Source organism: Urocampus carinirostris, chromosome 13 (genome assembly GCF_059441175.1).
Source record: "Urocampus carinirostris isolate Australia breed hairy pipefish chromosome 13, RoL_Ucar_1.0, whole genome shotgun sequence".
Lineage (NCBI taxonomy): Eukaryota > Metazoa > Chordata > Actinopteri > Syngnathiformes > Syngnathidae > Urocampus > Urocampus carinirostris.
Genome location: NC_142361.1, coordinates 25,816,345 through 25,833,975, shown reverse-complemented (window position 1 = coordinate 25,833,975; position 17,631 = coordinate 25,816,345). Strand labels below are relative to the sequence as shown.

The window sequence follows — 17,631 nt, the reverse complement described above, 5'->3', positions numbered from 1 at the left end:
TGCAGAGATTTGTGCCAAATCGAAGTACGGGCTGGCTGAAATTGTTTTGATTACAATTTAGGAACTAGGTGGCTCCAGGTACACACAAGGGTTGAAAAAAAATGATCTTTCAAACCAGGAAAAAAGTTTAAAAAAAATCTCAAAAGTGTCTGGTTTGGCTTAATTCAAAGAATACCGTACAGATGTAAGTAATAAGAAAAACATAAAATTATCTACCACCTGCCATACCCGTGAATATTGCTCATAGTCCCATTATTTCACACTTTACAAGATACATAATAAAGAAAAAAAACTGAGTAAATAATGATATTGAAAATGAGCAAAATTCAATGCCAATCGTTTTTTTTGTTGTATAACCCCTTTTGTGTTTTGTCATAAAAAAGAACAATATGAGTAAAAAAGGAGAAGAACAAAAAGAATCCCAAATAACACAAAGAAGAAAAGCAAGAACAAGCAGAACAAAAGGAAGAATAACAAGAACAACAAGGAGAATAAGAGAAAAAAAAGAACTGGAAGAAGAACAACAAGAACAGCAAAAAACAAAATAGGAAGAACAGCAAAATGGAAAAGAAGAAGACGAATATAAAGAACACCAAAAATAAACAAGAACAAGAAGAAGAAAAAGGAAGAACACAAGAAACAGAAAAACAGGAAGAAGAAGAGGAACAAGAAGAGGAACAAGAGCAAGAAGAAGAATAAGAAGGGAAAAAGAACAACAAGAACAAGAGTATCAACACAGAAGAATAAGAAGAATAGGAAAAAGAAAAACATGATGAAAATGAAAAGCAAGAACAAGAAAAGCGAGAAGAACAAGAAGAGGAACAAGAACAACAAAAGAACAAAAAGATTAAAAAGACCAAAAAGACCAACAGGAAGGGGAACAGGTAGGAAAAAAGAAGGGGAACAGAGGACGAAAAAGGAAAATGGAGAATGGAGAAGGGGAGAAATAAGAAGAACAAGGAGAGGAACAAGAAAAAACAAAAAGAACAAAGACCAAAACGCCTCCAAAAAGACCAAAATGGTAAATGTTCTGCATTCCAAGTCACTGAAGACCTCCCAAATTGCTTTGCAATGTGCTTCTCAGTTACCCATTCACACACACACACACACTCACACACCGGCAGCCATGCAAGGCGCCTAACTGCCTATCGCGGACATAAGTCGTTCAGTGTCTCGCCCAGAGACACTTCCACATTCAACTCGGGGGAGCCGGGAATCGAACCTGCGGTCTTTCGGTCCCAAGAGAGGTTGAAGGACTAGAACAACAATAACGATACGAAAAATAACAACAATGACAAACTGTTGGATGGGAGGACACAAAAAAATCATTTTTTTTCACCTGCAGTGGAGCCTCGGTTTTCAAACGCCTCTCAGTTCGAACAAATCGGTTTCCGACCAAAAATTTCGAGAAATTCTTGCTTCGCTGTTCGGTCACAAATTCGGAGTTCGAACGCCGATAATGCGTGAGTGCGTACGCTTGGGTGCGATGTTGAGCGGCGTACAGGTGTATCTTGCTAGGGAATACCCCACTGTCCACCTGAGCCTTCTGCTGACCACCACAAAGGTAAGAAATCCTATTCATAATTCTTTTCTTTATCCTTTTTTTTTTAATTTTTACACGTTCATGTTAGCGTAATCTTTCGTACGGAAAATTACGATAACGCGAACGTACGATTAGCCTGGGTTAGCATTATGTTTACGTTGCACATTCAAGGTAAACATTCAGGGTGTTGGAACGGATTACAACGATTTACATTATTTTTAATGGGAAAAATGATTTCGGTGATCGAACAAATCGGTTTTCGAACAGGGTTCTGGAACGGATTATGGTCGAGAACCGAAGTTCCACTGTATTTTCAGATGTACACCAAAACAAAATAGGTTCCCCCATAATCCATTTGTGTAACTAAACACAAAACAATCGTCAAAAAACAATGGAAAAAAACCTGGCAGTCCAGGTCATAGAATTCTCCACCAAAATGGAATCCTTTCATTCCTGCATAAGAGCAACTCAAGCCAAAATTCTCGGTACCATATTGTCACCAAGATTTGTGTTACGGCGTCACGGATAGAAAAAAGCGCCGCTGAGTTTCAAGCCCATAAATTAATCATGTGTTCGCTGCAGCAGCTCTGCAGGGCCTTATTTTTTTTGCTCCTTGAGAAAGTGGCTTCCAGAAATGAAATATTTACATTCTGTCGCTTGCATGCTGCATTGTTAGACGCGACGGTACTCGACTCCAAAGGAAAGACATTCCAGGCTTGGTAACGTCCTTTGAAAAGATGCACTGATGTACTTGCGTACGTTTGCCACTAGGGGCGGCATTAGCTCAGGAGGTAGAGCGCTTGTCTTGGGACCAAGAGGTTGAAGGTTGGATTCCCTATGTCAAAGTGTCCTTAGGCAAGACACTGAATCCCTAATGCCCCAGACAGCAGGTAGTTGCCTTGCATGGCTGACGCTGTGTGTAAAAAGCAAAAGTGCGAAGCACATTGTAAAGCGCTTTGGGAGATCTTCATTGACAAGAAAAGCGCTATATAAATGCAGTCCATTTACATTCACTAGTTGCTACAGAAAAAAAAGATTAAGGATTAAATATCTTTTTAGTAAATATGCAATGCCCCGAGAACTCCAAAATCATGTATACAGACAAAAATCCTGAAGCGCAAGCAGCCATTGGAAAAATCTGAATTGAAGAAGAAACAAAACAAAACACTAACAGAAACAAAACAATAATGCACACAAATACAAAAGAGTAATAGAAACAAAAGACTAACGCACAAAAACACAAACATGAAAACAAAAAACAGAAAGCCAAACAACAAAAATAACCCTTTGTAAACAATAGGTACAAAAAAGGTAAGTCCTAAAATAATAAACTTGTCAATCTCTCAATTATGCTTGTGCAGCCGTGGCCAAGTGCTTAAAATTATCCATGTAGCAAATCAAAATTCTACTTTCTCACCAATACATCTGCCCAAAAAACCCTACCCAAAACCCCAACTGAACCCCTCCCCCCAAAAAACCCATGAAAAAACAAAAATGACAAATAATAAAGGTTAACCGAACAAAAACAAAACACAGAAATAAAAATACAATAAGTAAAATAAACATCTCGAGAACAAAAACAATGAATAAAAAACATAAAATAACAAAATAATGTTAGAATAAAAAATTAAAGAACAAAAAAGCAAAAAAAAGTAAACAACACAGCAAAACCCCTCAAAACAAAATAAAAACACACACAAATAAGAATGATAAAACATCTTAAATCAAAAATCAAAGAGCAAAAACCCTAAACAAAACAGAAAAAGGCTTGAAGAGCAAAATTAAAGCATCAAAAACTTAAAAGAAAACAACCCCACCTCCCCAAAACGGCAATCCCCTTAAAAAAAATAACCAAGAAAACCAGAGATCATGTAAAAAAAGCAAACAAATAAATCATATATATTTTTAAATACAAATAAAGCAGGCCCACACAAATAGGCACAAATATAAAAGTAAAATAAAAAAAATGAAAGAACACAAAACAAAAAAACGATATGGAAGTAAAAACAAAGCAAAATAAACACAAAACAAAACTTTGTAGCCCCACACCCAAAAAAACCCACAACACCCTTCCCCAAAATTAAACAAAAAAAAAGAAAATGAAAACCATAAAAGAACAGATAAAAGATAAAAAAAACAACAACAAACAAACCCAAAATCAAACAAAACACCTATAGCACAAGCACCCCTCCACCCCCTGAAACAAACTACCAATAAAATGAAAAAACTGAAGAAAAAAACTAAACTAAACTGAACACTGACAGAAACAAAACAATAACAAAAACAAAATGAGAACAGAAACAAAAACACAAACACAAAAAAATCACACAATAACAAAATAAAACAAACAAAAACACCCAAAAAAACACAGTAACACAAAAACAAAACACAATTAAACAAAACAAAACCCAAACATTATTAAACAAAAACAGAAACGTAGACAGACAGACCAAAAACCAGGACAAACGAAAACAAAACGTAGACCCCCCAAAAAGCCAACAAAATACGTAGATATTAAAACCCAAAAACTAAATTTAACATAAAGCCCAAACCTAGCCCAACAAATAACCAAAGACCAAAGTAAAAAAAATAAACACCAAATAAATGAAACACAATTGAAAACAAAACCAAAACAACACCCCACAAAAAACCCAAAGCAAAACCAACAAACAAACATCCATGTACAACTACGACCAGATTATCTCTACAGTATTTAATATTGGTTTTATTGTCACAAACAAACTCATTATTTGTACAACAACATCAAAAACCGTTCTATTCCTTTATTTTCTCCTATTCTATCTCCTTACCACAAAGCAAGTTTGCCAAAACCAACCCCCCAAAAACTGAGGAAGGAAAATAAATGACTTTCCCTTCAAAACACGGCTCGTCTCCAGACAGTTGACTAAGAAACGAGCTGATAAAAGTCACAACCTCCGCAAAGGCCGAATCAATTGCGTTAAAGCTGAGCTCTGCGCACATAACATATTTGTTTGCGGGCGGAAACAAAGTATGAAAGCATTTCACTTTTAATTGGCCTGCTCCAAATTCCATTTGTGAGGTGACAAACACTTGCTTTACTTTGCCCCTGGCAGACACTCTCAAGATGATTACATTGTGCTACTTTTTGCTACATCTTTTAAATAAAATAAAATAAAACATATAAAACCTTAGAATTATGGAAGATCCCCAGGAAAAGCTAATCACTGTCACTTAGCATTATCATAGCTAACATGGCTAACTTAAACACTATCAATTATTTCCTGACTTCTTGAAAACGTCATCGCAATAACAGGAAGAACCTCGTAGAAGCCCATTTTTGTCACCTAGCATTATCGTAGCTACGTGGCTAACTTAAACACTCTCAATTATTTACTGACTTCTTGAAAACGTCATCGCAATAACAGGAAGAGCCTCGGAGAAGCCTATTTTTGTCACTTAGCATCTTGTAGCTAACGTTGCTATCTTAAACACCGTTAATTATTTACCTACTTCGTGAAAGCAATAACAGAAATGATTTTGGAGTCACAAGAGGAAAAACAATACACACATAAACAAAAACAACAATTCTTAACAATTGCTAATGACGCTAACTGAAGACGTTAGCATTCGGAAGGGTATTCATTTTTTTCTTGAGTGATTAGTTTCACAGTTAATTCCGATTGAAGTTTCATCCCTGAGAGAATATTTGTGGTCCAAGGGCATTACATGACAGGAAAGATGCTAATTTCACCGTTAGCATTTGACTGGGGGTCCTCTCTAGACTTTTTAGCACTAGCATCAAACTAACATTTTTAAAGCAATATATATTTTCATATAACAGAGGTTGTATTTTTTTTCTTCTTGTTTTAATGTAAAATTTGATTCCAAGTGAAGTTTGTGAGAGAATAATATATGTTTAATGGAATAGACAGTTGGCTGAAAGCAGTAGACGGATCTGGGCTCCCGGGTAAGTTCAAGGCATGGATATATGTGGGGTCTGAATCGACATCTTTTACATGGTGTGGGAGAGCTATTTACAAGTTGCTGATGCTAAGCATTCAACTTTTTTCCAACTGTCAGTTGGAGAGGGGGAGGGGCCAGAAGAGGAGGACTTACGTCCATCTCCTTGGTCGCGCTCCCAACTCTTGGGGGCCCTTCCCCCACTAAACTGCATTTATTTAGGCAGAACAAAGACAGAGAAAGAAAGAAACGCCCCTTTGGGCGGTACCAATATTTAAAACAGAAACGTGATACCATCTGGTTTAGAGATACACACTTTTTGGGGAAGTACACAAAGCCCACCTTACAATATACCATTATCTAGAATATTCTGGGGTCCCCCATCTCCACTGTGAAGAAAATGACAAGGATGGTCGGCTCCTGTCTCAGGAGATGGTTGGGGTTGCCCAGGAGCCTCGGTAACATCGTCCTTTATGGTAATATTACAGAGTCCTTTGAGAAGGAGTTCAAGGTGACTCGTACCAGAGAGGTGCTACTGTACAGAGACTCAAGGGACCCAAAGGTGGCCCAGGCAGGAGTTGTGGTGAAGACAGGAGGGAATTGGAGTGCCCAGTTGGATGCACAGGCATGACTGTGGCACAAAAATTTGGTGGGTGTCATGGCAGAGCAAGTATTGGTGTGTTCGAAACACCACCTTGTCACAGAGAGTAAAAGGGGAAGGAGAAGCATAGGAAGATTCTGGTGGAAGTCAGGACTGCAGTGGAGGAGGGAAGAACATCCAAAACGGCTGGTTTGAGGCAGAAGGGGCTTGAACCAGGTGGGAGCATACCATGGACCGTAAAGTCTGCTGGACAGATCTGTGGCAGGATAGACCACACTGAATCAGCTTCCCATCCGGGCGGTATACAATGTTGTACCTAGCCCAGCGAACTCCTCCACCCGGGGGAAAGCGCAGACCCCACATTGATAATTGTGTTCAGGGAAACAAACTCTGGAAGAGGTTCAGAGTTGCCTAAAAGCGCTTAGCCAGGGGAGACCTAGGAACACAACCTGGTTCTGAGGCCAATTGCAGAAGCTATCAGAAAAGGCATTTGCAGCACCAGCCGAGCACAAAACACCAACTGGACAACTGCTTTTGTCAGAAAAGGAGCCTAGCAGAAAGCAAGTTGCAGGAAGGCACCAGTGGGGATCTTGGCAATGGCCCAGGAGTGGCAGCTCTCCGAAGACCTGGAGAAGCAGCTGTGGTACCACCAGCACATTGTCACTACCACCTTGAGGCCGGACATCCTACTGGTCTCAAAGACCACCAAAGACACCGTGTTGATGGAGTTGACAGTCCCATGGGAGGATCTCTTGCGGGAACCCTATTAAAGGAAGATGACTAAGTACCAACTGCTGGTCATTGACGGTTGGCAGCAGGAACGGAAGGCAAGATGTATGCCCATCGAAGTTGGCAGCAGAGGATTTGTGGGACACTCACTCCACAAAGCTTTGGGCATTGGGGGTAAAGCAAGGAGCAGAACCATCAAGAACACCACCGAAGCAACTTAAAAAGCCTCAAGATGGCTTTGGGTCCAGGGAGGAGAACAATATGGACAGGCAAATCCCACCAGAACTCAAGTCGGCTGGGTACCTGGGCGAAGGTCCATAACAGGGGTCTCAAACTTGATTTGAGGGCCGCCAAAGGGTGAGGTTGGGCCGAATTGGATTTCCCACAAGAAAACTTCTGATTAAAAACAATCCATTGTTCTCAAATATCTTTAAAAAAATGCTACACAAAATAAGATAACATTTTAAAAAATGTCAATAATTAATGTAAAAATCAATCAATCAGTAATATATGAATCCATCATTTGCGTGGGCTGCACTTTAATTAAAAGGACAGTATTTTTTATTTCACTTCTAGATGTTGCTTTATTGTGTCGTGCAACCGAAAACGAGTGCTACAAAGAAAGAAGACTAACTGCAGAGACTTAAAGTGACCAAACCACTACGTTTTCCCTTTTTTGCCCAACCTTTTGCAAAGACAGAAAAAAGGGGAAAAGCGCAAAAAGGAAATAAGACAAAAAGGGGAAAAAGAAAGAAAAATGATGGGGGAAACAGGAAAAGGAAAAAGGACAAAAAGGAAGAAAAAGATGAGAAAAGATGAAAAAAAAATAGGCAAAACCAAGGAAAAAAGAAGATTAAAAAAAATTAGCACCCCAAAAGCCCTAAACCAAAACTTCACCGATGATGTGTTCAAGTGCATCAGTAGATGTATTTTAGAACTAAAAGAATGACATAACAGAAAACATTTCCATTTTTATTATCTGTATCTTCTGGTCTATAAGGCACGCTGGATTATAAGGCGCATATTTTTATTTTTTTTAGGTGTTCCTTACCGTCTAGAAAATACGATCCTCGACCCATTTCTGACTTACTCACATTCGGATAAATAACCCAGGCGGAATATATAGAGAGGAAGACGGAGACATGAAACATGCGGCGTAAATAATATACTGAGCACTTCTTTTCAAGTGCTTGTTGATATGCAAACACTCATCGACAGGAAGCCGCCGCCGCTATCCATCTGGAAAGAGACGCTAGTCCACATTATCCTTCGTTAGGAAAGAAAACCCATCGGGGTTTTTAAATCCCTAGACTGGAGCCTCTTGGGTAGGAATCGCTCGTCCATCGTTATTGTTTACAGTCGGTTACCGTGGCGATCGAGAGTTAAGGTGAGACCGCTCCGACGTCGCCTTGTGTTTCCCCGGCGGAATACTAGGAAGAAAACAGAAGTTGAATTTATAAATGACATTTACCTGTCGTAGCCTTTTCTCCAAGGATCGGAATTATTCGAGACAAGACAGTCCGTGACACTGGCTAAATCGGATTGATTTATATTTCGTTTTGAGGTAATATGACTTTCGAAACAGAATATGCTCTTTCATTAGGGGTTAGGGTTTAGTGAGTTAGGGATGAAGGATTTTATACATTTTACTATAAAGGATTTTATACGATTAAATATAAGTAACATTTATCGAGTGCAATTAAGATTTTCACTGAGTGGGCTTCAGGTCACGCAGTTCCAAATTCGGAATGTTTTGGCTGGGGAATTTTGATAACAGGACTCTGACGGGGACGGCAGGCGTGTTACGAGTTTTTCAGACATCGGGACGCTCTTCTCCGAAATGGTGGGGCCACATGGGAGCTTTCATTGGCACGCCCATGGGAGGAGCCGGCACACCAGCTTGCGGATAAAACGTGGGCCGAGGAGGGAAGCGGAAGATCGAGAGAGGAGGCTTGACGGAGACTCGAGCGACACTAATTCGGCTAATTCGGCCATATATTCACTTAGCTAAATTATTTGATAAATTAAATCCGCCCCCGTGTGGAAATGCCGGTCTCTTGTCCATCTTTTCACATCAAGAAACGAGCGCGCATTGTTAAGAGAATGTAGGTTGTGTTTGGTTAATGGAGTCAGATAACTCATTCGAACAATTTGGTAAACGGTACATTTTAATATTTAATTCCCAACAGGGATAAGGGTTAAATTTAGGGAGATAAGGTCAGCGTTACGGTCCCCGTTAGATTTAGGGGGTAAGGTTTAGAGCTAAGGAGTAATGGGTTACAGGTCAGCGGGTTACGGATCAGTAAGTTAGGTGTTGGAGGATTAGGGTGGGGGTTAGGCTTGACATTAGTGTTAGGAAGTTAGGGCCTAGATCAGGGAATAGTGGGTTGTGGTAAGCGAATAGGGTTTATTGGGTCAAGGGTTAGCAGGTTGGGGGGTAAGGTTAGGAGATAGGGTTAAGGAATTAGTGTCTGGGTTAGGGTCACCGTTAGATATAGTGAGTTAAAGTTTAGGGAATAAGGGTCAGTGGGTTAGCGGTTTAGGGAGTCAGTGAGTTAGGGGATAGGGTTACGGTTAGGGGATTCCTGTGGGGGTTGAGGGATAGGGTTGAGGTTGGAGAATTAGGGTGGGGGTTAGGCTCAACATTAGTGAGTTAAAGTTTAGGGAATTAGGGTCAGTGTTATGGTTACAGGTCAGTGGGTTAGCGGGTTAGGGGGTCAGTGAGTTAGGGGGTAGGGTTAAGGTTAGGGGATTACTGTGGGGTTTGGGGGATAAAGTTGAGGTTGGAGAATTAGGGTGGGGGTTAGGCTTGACATTAGTGTTAGAGAGTTAGGGTCTGGGTTAGCAGATAGGGTTTATCGGGTCAAGGGTTACCAGTTTAGGGGGTAAAGATAGGGGATAGGGTTAAGGTTAAGGAATTGGGGATAGGGTCACCTTTAGTGTTAGTGAGTTAACGGTTAGGGTTAAGTGTAGGGAATTAGGGTCAGTGTCATAGTCGCCATTGGTTTTAAAGGGTTTGGGTCAGGGTTAGGGTTATGCTTGGTGTTAGGGTTAAGGGATTTGGGTCGGGTTAGGGGTTAAATAGGGAATTAGGGTCAGTGTCATAGTCGCCATTGGTTTTAAAGGGTTTGGGTCAGGGTTAGGGTTATGCTTGGTGTTAGGGTTAAGGGATTTGGGTTGGGTTAGGGGTTAAATAGGGAAATAGGGTCAGTGTTACAGTCGCCGTTAGTTTTAGGGGGTAAGGGTCAGCACTAGGGAGTAATGGGTTACAGGTCAGTTACGGGTTAGGGTTTGAGTTAGGAGGTAAGGGTCAGGGAGCAGTGGGTTAGGGATCTTTGTGTTAGTTGGTAAAGGGGTTAGGGTTAGTGATTTAAGGCTGGGGTTAGCTCCACAGTTATTGTTGGAGGGTTAGGGTCAAGGTTACGCTCAGGGTTAGTGTTGGAGGGTTAGTGTTAGACAGTTAGCCAGCATGTCGGGATTAAAGGTTGGGGTTAGTGGGTTAGAGTTAGTGGATTAGGGTTCAGGGTTAGGAATTATGGTTAAGGTTGTTGTCAAGATAAGGGGTTAAGATTACAGGTTGGGTTGGTGTAAGGTTAGCGGGTTGGTAAGGTTAGGTGTATGGTTGAGAAACCTCATATTTATTCCTCATTCCTTCATACATCATATGGTTCTCTTTTTCGAGCAGTGTGTGACAAAAATGTTCCCTGGATTTGTTGTTATTTTAAACCTATTACCAGCTTCAAAGTGTGACGCAAGTGCGCTCCTTCAATCAGCGAAACTCAGGTTCTGATAAAAATGACCCGCCACTGTACAGTCTATAATTTGCACAAAGGGTAATTGAAGATTTTAGCATAATTTAATTTGATAAGATGCACAATAGCTTCTGTACCTAGCCCTGATAGCGCTTAACTAAACCTCCATGTGACATCAATGGCTTTATGACCCTATTTAAAAACACAAACACAAACTACCCGCATACAGTTTGCAGTACAAACCGTGAGCCAGGCTTCGTGTGAGGTTGGGAAAATCAAAGGACAAGTACTTGTTAACCTGGTAAATTCGTCGCAAGGATCGTACAATGGGCGCAAATTGTTAAAAAGGACGGCTGGACGCTAGCCTCGGCAAGTTGCCAGGCAACAGGCAGAGAATCGTGTTGTCGGGAAGCGTTTTCTCGATTGTACTTCAGACGGTGATCAGATGAAAGCGCATGGTCCTTAAAAACAAAAACATAACGTCTGTTTGCTCTGCTTTTGATCTTAACAAAGACGTAACAAAAACCAAGTAGGTATTTGTTTATATTTCAAAGCCTTAATGGCGGGGTCTGACACAATTGCATGCATTTCTGAATCGTCATCATTTATAGTCCAATTGTTATGATCTGCAGGTGCAGGGCAGCAGGAAACATAAAAGGATAAGAAAACTAGGGTACAAAGTAACAAACAAACATAATGCAGTGTTCTCGTTTGCCCGCGTCCTAGACGCATCATTTTTGCTGGGGACGCATAGTGTAGAATCAACGTGCATCCCCGGGACGCAACTTTTTTGACACAAAATTAACATTATTACCCGATTACTTTTTTTTAAACAAAGATATATCGCACTCCAAACTTTTCGTCAGGCAGATCCGCTATTGTTGTTTTGGTCTCGGGGTTCGAGATTTGGTCTGCACGCCGATCTCGGCAAACGAGATTTCGTTGCTTCCAGATGACGTCATTGTTGTGGTGCTTGTCGTCGAGTGAAGGTTAAGTACGCCTCCGAAAAAACAGTGTTAGGTAAAAATCAACACAAAATTGGTCATTTATCAGTGTCAGTCGAAACATAATGCAGAGAGTGATAACAACGGCAATAATTCCGGGAAGGAAAGCACCTGTGTTGAAGCAAACGATTCGACGAAAGAAAATAAACAAAAGAATACTCCTAGCAAGAAAAGGACTTTTCTGCCAAAATGGATTCAATTATATTCCTGGTTACGCTATGAGGAGGATGATAATGGAGGCTACATGTTCTGTGATGCGTGTACCCAGCGTGACAAAAAAACTGGATTGCATAAATCATTTCGCAATACGAACTTTCAGAAGAGCACATTCGATCGGCACCATGACAATGAAAACCACAAATTAGCTATGGAAATTCCGTTGCTGCAATTGGACCTTGAGAAGGCATTACACCTGTGGCGGGACAGCAAACCGCGAAGAATATATGAACTGAAAACCTGAAGTGATAACTGCCTTGTATTACCAATTAACTGTGATGATTAAAACTGAATGAAAATATAGATTAATATAATTATTTCAGCAATATTATTTTGTATAATGTACAATATTGTTTTGAACTGAAAACTCTTGAAGTGATAACTGATTTGTATTATCATTAAACGGTGATGATTAAAACTGAATGAATATATAGATTTATATCATATATTTGTCGCCGATTTACATTTTCAATATAACACTAAATTTTGGGGACCCATAGATCTCTGTAGGGACCCATAGATTTTTGAACATGCGAGTCCCCGGGACCCGTCACTTTTCACAGGTAAAATGAACACTGATAATGTCCAAACAACAAAACAAACAAAATAACAAAGCTCCGGTGTCGCTTCGAGGGCTGCAACTAACTATTATTATTATTTTTTATAATAATTAATGACTCAGATTCAAAAATACATACTTTTTAAATATCCTCTTTATTCAAATATTGACATTTTGTTATATAACATGATAAAAGGTCCTTGTGCTTGTCTAACAGCTTAACATGTGTAAGATTTTTTTTTTTAAAAAAAGGGAGAGGCAACATAGGAGGGTAATGTTAGTAGGTCGTCGGATGTTTTTTTTTTTGTGTTTTTTTTTATCACAATAATACAATACTTGAACATGTGCCCAAATTGTATAATCTGAAGCCAATGCTTTTAAGTGACTACCAATATCTTCCTTTATAAATCAAAACTGTCATGAACCGGAATAGGGGGAGAACCCAAATGCGTGACGTTTCTAACACAAGCTTTTTATTTTACGGGAAATGAGGGAGTCATGCACGTTAACATCAAACGCCAGTGATTCAGAGATCGCTGGGCGTAAGAAGAAAGAAAGAAGTCTGGCGTGGAACAACAGAAAGCAAAGGAACAACCAGTTACACCAGCCAATACCGGACAAACGATGTAGATACCGGACAGAACAGGATCGAAAGGATTGATAACAGAAAAAATAGCAGACTGGAGACAGATATCAGACAGGACGAGAACGACGGGCACGATACCAGACACTGGAGCCCGGAGACCGAAAACAAAACAGGACGAAACAGACGGGATTGATACTCAAAAGGGATACCGGACAGAGTCAAAATCCACGTCTTGTGGGTGCAAATGTTCATTGACCGACTGACAAAGGGTGAGTGAGAGTACTGAGCTTAATTAGAAGGGAAGCCAATTTGTCAACGAGCCGCAACTAGGGCCAATTGGGCGGCATGGCAACCGGGACAAAAACAGGAAAAACAGAACTTTATCCCGTAAAGGAAAATAAGCCATCAAAGAAATGACATTTCAAACTTATACTCATATTGCTAGTGACTCCGATAACATATAAAACCCAAAGAAAGTATTCTTCTTCTTTGGTATATTTATCCAAAATACAGAAAAGTACATGATTGATTAAAACTGATGTAAAGAAAGGACATTATCTAAATTGTGCCATAAATAAATAGCGTTTTGATATTGTGCGAGAACGTTGGACCTTGAAGTTGTGGATTCCCCTAAGATGATGAGTTTCTACTCTTTAGAGCAGGGGTGTCAAACTCATTTTAACTCGGGGGCCACGCGATAGAACAAACAATCTGTCGGGGGCCGGACTAGTAGATAAAGAAATAAGAGAAAGAGGAAAGGAAAAGGAGAGAGGGCGGGACAAAAAAAGAAAAAGAGAGAGAGGGAGAGAGCGTGAGAAACAAAAGATAAAAAGTCACGAGAGACGGGGAAAAGAAATGGAGAGGAAGAAAGAAATCCAAAGAGAAATAGAAAGACAGAAGGAGCGAAAAGAGAAAAGAAAGTGCGAAGGGTAGGAAGAGAGAAAGAGAAAAGGAAAAAAGGAAGTTAGAGCAAAAGAGGTTAAAAAGACAGAGAGAGAGAAAGAGACAAAGAGGAACAAAGGAAGAGAAAAATAGAGACACGGAGAGTGAAAGAGAGAGAGAGTGAAAGAGAGAGAGAGAGAGAGAGAGAGAGAGAGAGAGAGAGAAAGAGAGAGAGAAATACAAGTACAGTGTCTTTGTTCAATGCACCTGGCTTTGGCAACATCAAGTTGACATAATTCAACCTGCAGCTTGTTTTTCTCTTGCGCTTCTCTGAGTGTTGTCTCGCGGGCCGGATTCAATCCCTTAGCGGGCCTGATTTGGCCCGCGGGCCGCCTGTTTGACACCTGTGCTTTAGAGTAATAAATAATGAATATTTGATCACTTGCTTTTTATACTAATATCTTCAAATTTTAACGTGATGGATTTTATAATCTGTTTTTGTATGTTATGCACAAGCCGAAAAGCTTTCTTCTATGCAATACTACATTGCTCTTGTTTGTATTTCCCCAAATCTCTATGCAATAACTTAAGTAAGGCAAATTAATAAACTGTATATCATATAAAGGGTTTTTTCGTCAAATATATACAAATATATATTGAATTTCTGTATCGGAAAAGTGCTATAAATCCATTTGGATTCAGCTCTAGAATGGCCTGGTGCATCAAAATAAAGTCTTAGGGCGCCAAGGAGGTACTACTACAAGCATGCACTCTTATTTGCATTGAATTGACGTGCAGAGTGTTACTTAATCGATGATCTAAGTTGAGCCCAACGCTTTCAATAGTCGATTCTATCGATTCGTTGTTGCAGCCCTAGTCGCTTCCATTCATTGTAACTTGCCTGAATAATGAGGACAAGGTGTGGGCAATGGTTAAATATAGGTGGGCGCTCTCCAGCCACTCCCTCCGGATAAGCCCTGCCAAGGGTTTTAATTCAGCTTGCGAGACAATACTGAGAGAAGCACAAGAGAAAAATGAGCTGCAGTAGTAAAGCAGCTGTAATAGTATTTCTCTCTCTCTCTCTCTCTCTCTCTCTTTTTTTTTCTCTTTTCCGATTCTTTTGATCTTTCTCTCTCTCTCTCCCCCTTTTCTTTATTTTATCTTTCTTTTTTCTTTAGTCTTTCTTGCTTTCAGGCTCTCTCATTGTTTTCTCTCTAACTCTCTATATTTATCTATTTTTTCTATTTCTTTCTCACCGTCTCTCTCCTTTTCTTCCTTTTTTTCTATTTCTCACTTTCTGTCCCTCTTTCTTTTGCTCACTCTCTTTTTGTCTTTTTCTCTTTTCCATTCTTTTGATATTTCTTTCCCTCTATCAGGCTCTCTCTCAAACTCGCTCTATTTATCTATTCTTTCTACTTCTTTCTCACACTCTCTCATTTTCTTCCTTTTTTCTATTTCTCACTTCTCTGTCTCTCTTTCTCATGCTCACTCTTTTTCTGTCTTTTGCTCTTTTCCCATTCTTTTGATCTTTCTCACTCTCATCTTCATCTTAATTTTTTTCTTAATTGTTTTCTGTAATTTCTTCTTTCTCTGTTTCAGGCTCTCTCATTGTTCTCTCTCTCTCTATCTCTCTCTTTATCTCTTTTTTCTAATTATTTCTCACCGTCTCTCTCCTTTTCTTCCATTTTTCCTTTTTCTCTCTTTCCATCCCTCTTTTCATGCTCACTCTCATTCTGTCTTTTTCTCTTTTCCCATTTTTTTGATATTTAACTCACTCTCCATTTCTGACCTTCTTTCACTCTTTATTTCTTTAGCTTTCTTTTTCCGTCTCTTTCTTTCTCTCTGTCCCTTTTTCTCCTTTTCCTTCTATTGTGTTCTCTCTCTTTACTGTGCTCTCTATTTCTCTTACTCTTTCTTTCTTTTTCTGTCTCTCTTACCTTCTCTCTCTCTCCCTCTTACACTGTCTCCCTTGTTCTCTCTCTCTCTCTCTCTTGTTCTCTCTCTCACTCTCTCTTTCTCTTAAACCTAGTAGTCCTTTCTATTTAAGCATGTGGCCCCCAGCTAAAATGAGCATGCCCTAATGCACAGGTGTCAAACAGGCGGCCAGATCAGGCCCGCTAAGGGACTGAATCCGGCCCGCGAGACAACACTCAGAGAAGCACAAGAGAAAAACAAGCTGCAGGTTGAAATATGTCAACTTGATGTTGCCTTAGCCAGGTGCCTCTCACAAAGACACTGTATTTGTATTTATTTCTCTCTCTCTCTCTGTCTCTCTCTCTCTTCCACACCTTTTCTCCCACTCTCTGTCTCTTTCACTCTCTGTGTCTCTCTTTTTCTCTTCCTTTGTTGTTTTTTGTCTCTTTCTCTCTTTGTCTTTTTAACTTCTTTTGCTCCAACTTCATTTTTTCCTTTTCTCTCTTTTTTCTTTCTCTCTTCCTACCCTTCACGCTTTTTTTCTCTTTTTTTTCTCCTTCTGTCTTCCTATTTCTCTTTGGATTTCCTTCTTCCTCTCCTTTTTTTCCCCCTCTCTCACTACTTTTCTTTTGATCTCTTTTGTTTCCCACGCTCTCCCCCTCTCTCTCTTTCTTTGTCCCGCCCTCTCTCTTCTTTTCCCTCCCTCTTTCTCTTATTTCTTTATCTCTCTTTTTCTTTCTCTTTAATCTACTAGTCCGGCCCATGACAGAATGTTTGTTCTATCGTGTGGCCCCTGAGTTAAAATGAGTTTGACACCCCTGCCCTAATGTATGTCAGAGAACGTGGGCTAAATATAGTCCAACACAGAATCCAACTCAAATATTCCAACCGAGAGGGAATATTTCCAGGAAATTGTAATCGGGCATGAATATTTTTGTGTTTTGCATAAACTTTCAGCGTTTTTGATGCTCCCCTGTTGTGATGGAAAAATGGCCTCCAGCAAGAGCGAAAGCCTCAGCTACTCGCTCCAGCAAAATCCTCACTGTACTCCCACGCAAACATCAACAGCAGGACATTTTCTGACTGAAAAGGTGGGAGTAGAACTGTACCCATGTCGCTTCGGACAATATCTGCCAAATGCAATGCGTAAATCATATGCATCATTTTAAAGGTTAATAAATAATAAATAAATAATTTCCTTGTATTGTCATTCTGTGTAACAATGTACACAGAACGAAATGTCGATTGCACCTGACCCGTTGTAGCGAGCCGATGCAGCCGCAGCCAACAGAGGGCGCCGCCGACCACTTTTTAAGTCTTAGGAATGACTCGGCCGGGGCGCGAACCACCGACCTCCCAGTCTCAAAGCGGGCGCCTTACCATCTAGGCTACTGCGCTAGTAATGAGTTACATTTACTCCATTACATTTACTCAAGTAGGTTTTGGGAAATTTTGAAATAGGTGGCTATCTAAAAGCAAATGAAGTAGGAATAGAAAAATAACTGTAAAGAAATCAACCTTCAACCGTATACATGTGATTTTGTTTACCCTTTCAACTATAATTGACCGGGGATAATGGTTCCAAGCCACAACTGTGCATTTCATTTGATCATTTTAGGCGGAACAAAATTGTCTCCTCGCTCGCAGCAATATTGGATGGGGGATAATGGATCGTACCAGCACGAGTGCAGTTTATTTAAGGCAGACAAACATTAACGGTAAAAACAAACAGGCCTGACAAAATGAAATGAAATGAAATGATCTGCATTTATATAGCGCTTTTCAAGTCAATGACTTCCCAAAGCGCTTTACATTGTGCTTCACATTTCCCAAAAGCGGCCGTGATCTGTGCAGCCATGTAAGGCGCTAACCTGCTTATTGGGGGTATTGGGGGTTCAGTGTC

General features: G+C 40.1%; 1 protein-coding gene across 1 annotated transcript in view; it reads right to left on the bottom strand.

The window, feature by feature from the left end:
* Window positions 1-17,631, bottom strand: part of eys (EGF-like photoreceptor maintenance factor) — a 342,903-nt gene that overhangs the window by 18,772 nt on the left and 306,500 nt on the right. The window lies entirely within an intron of this gene.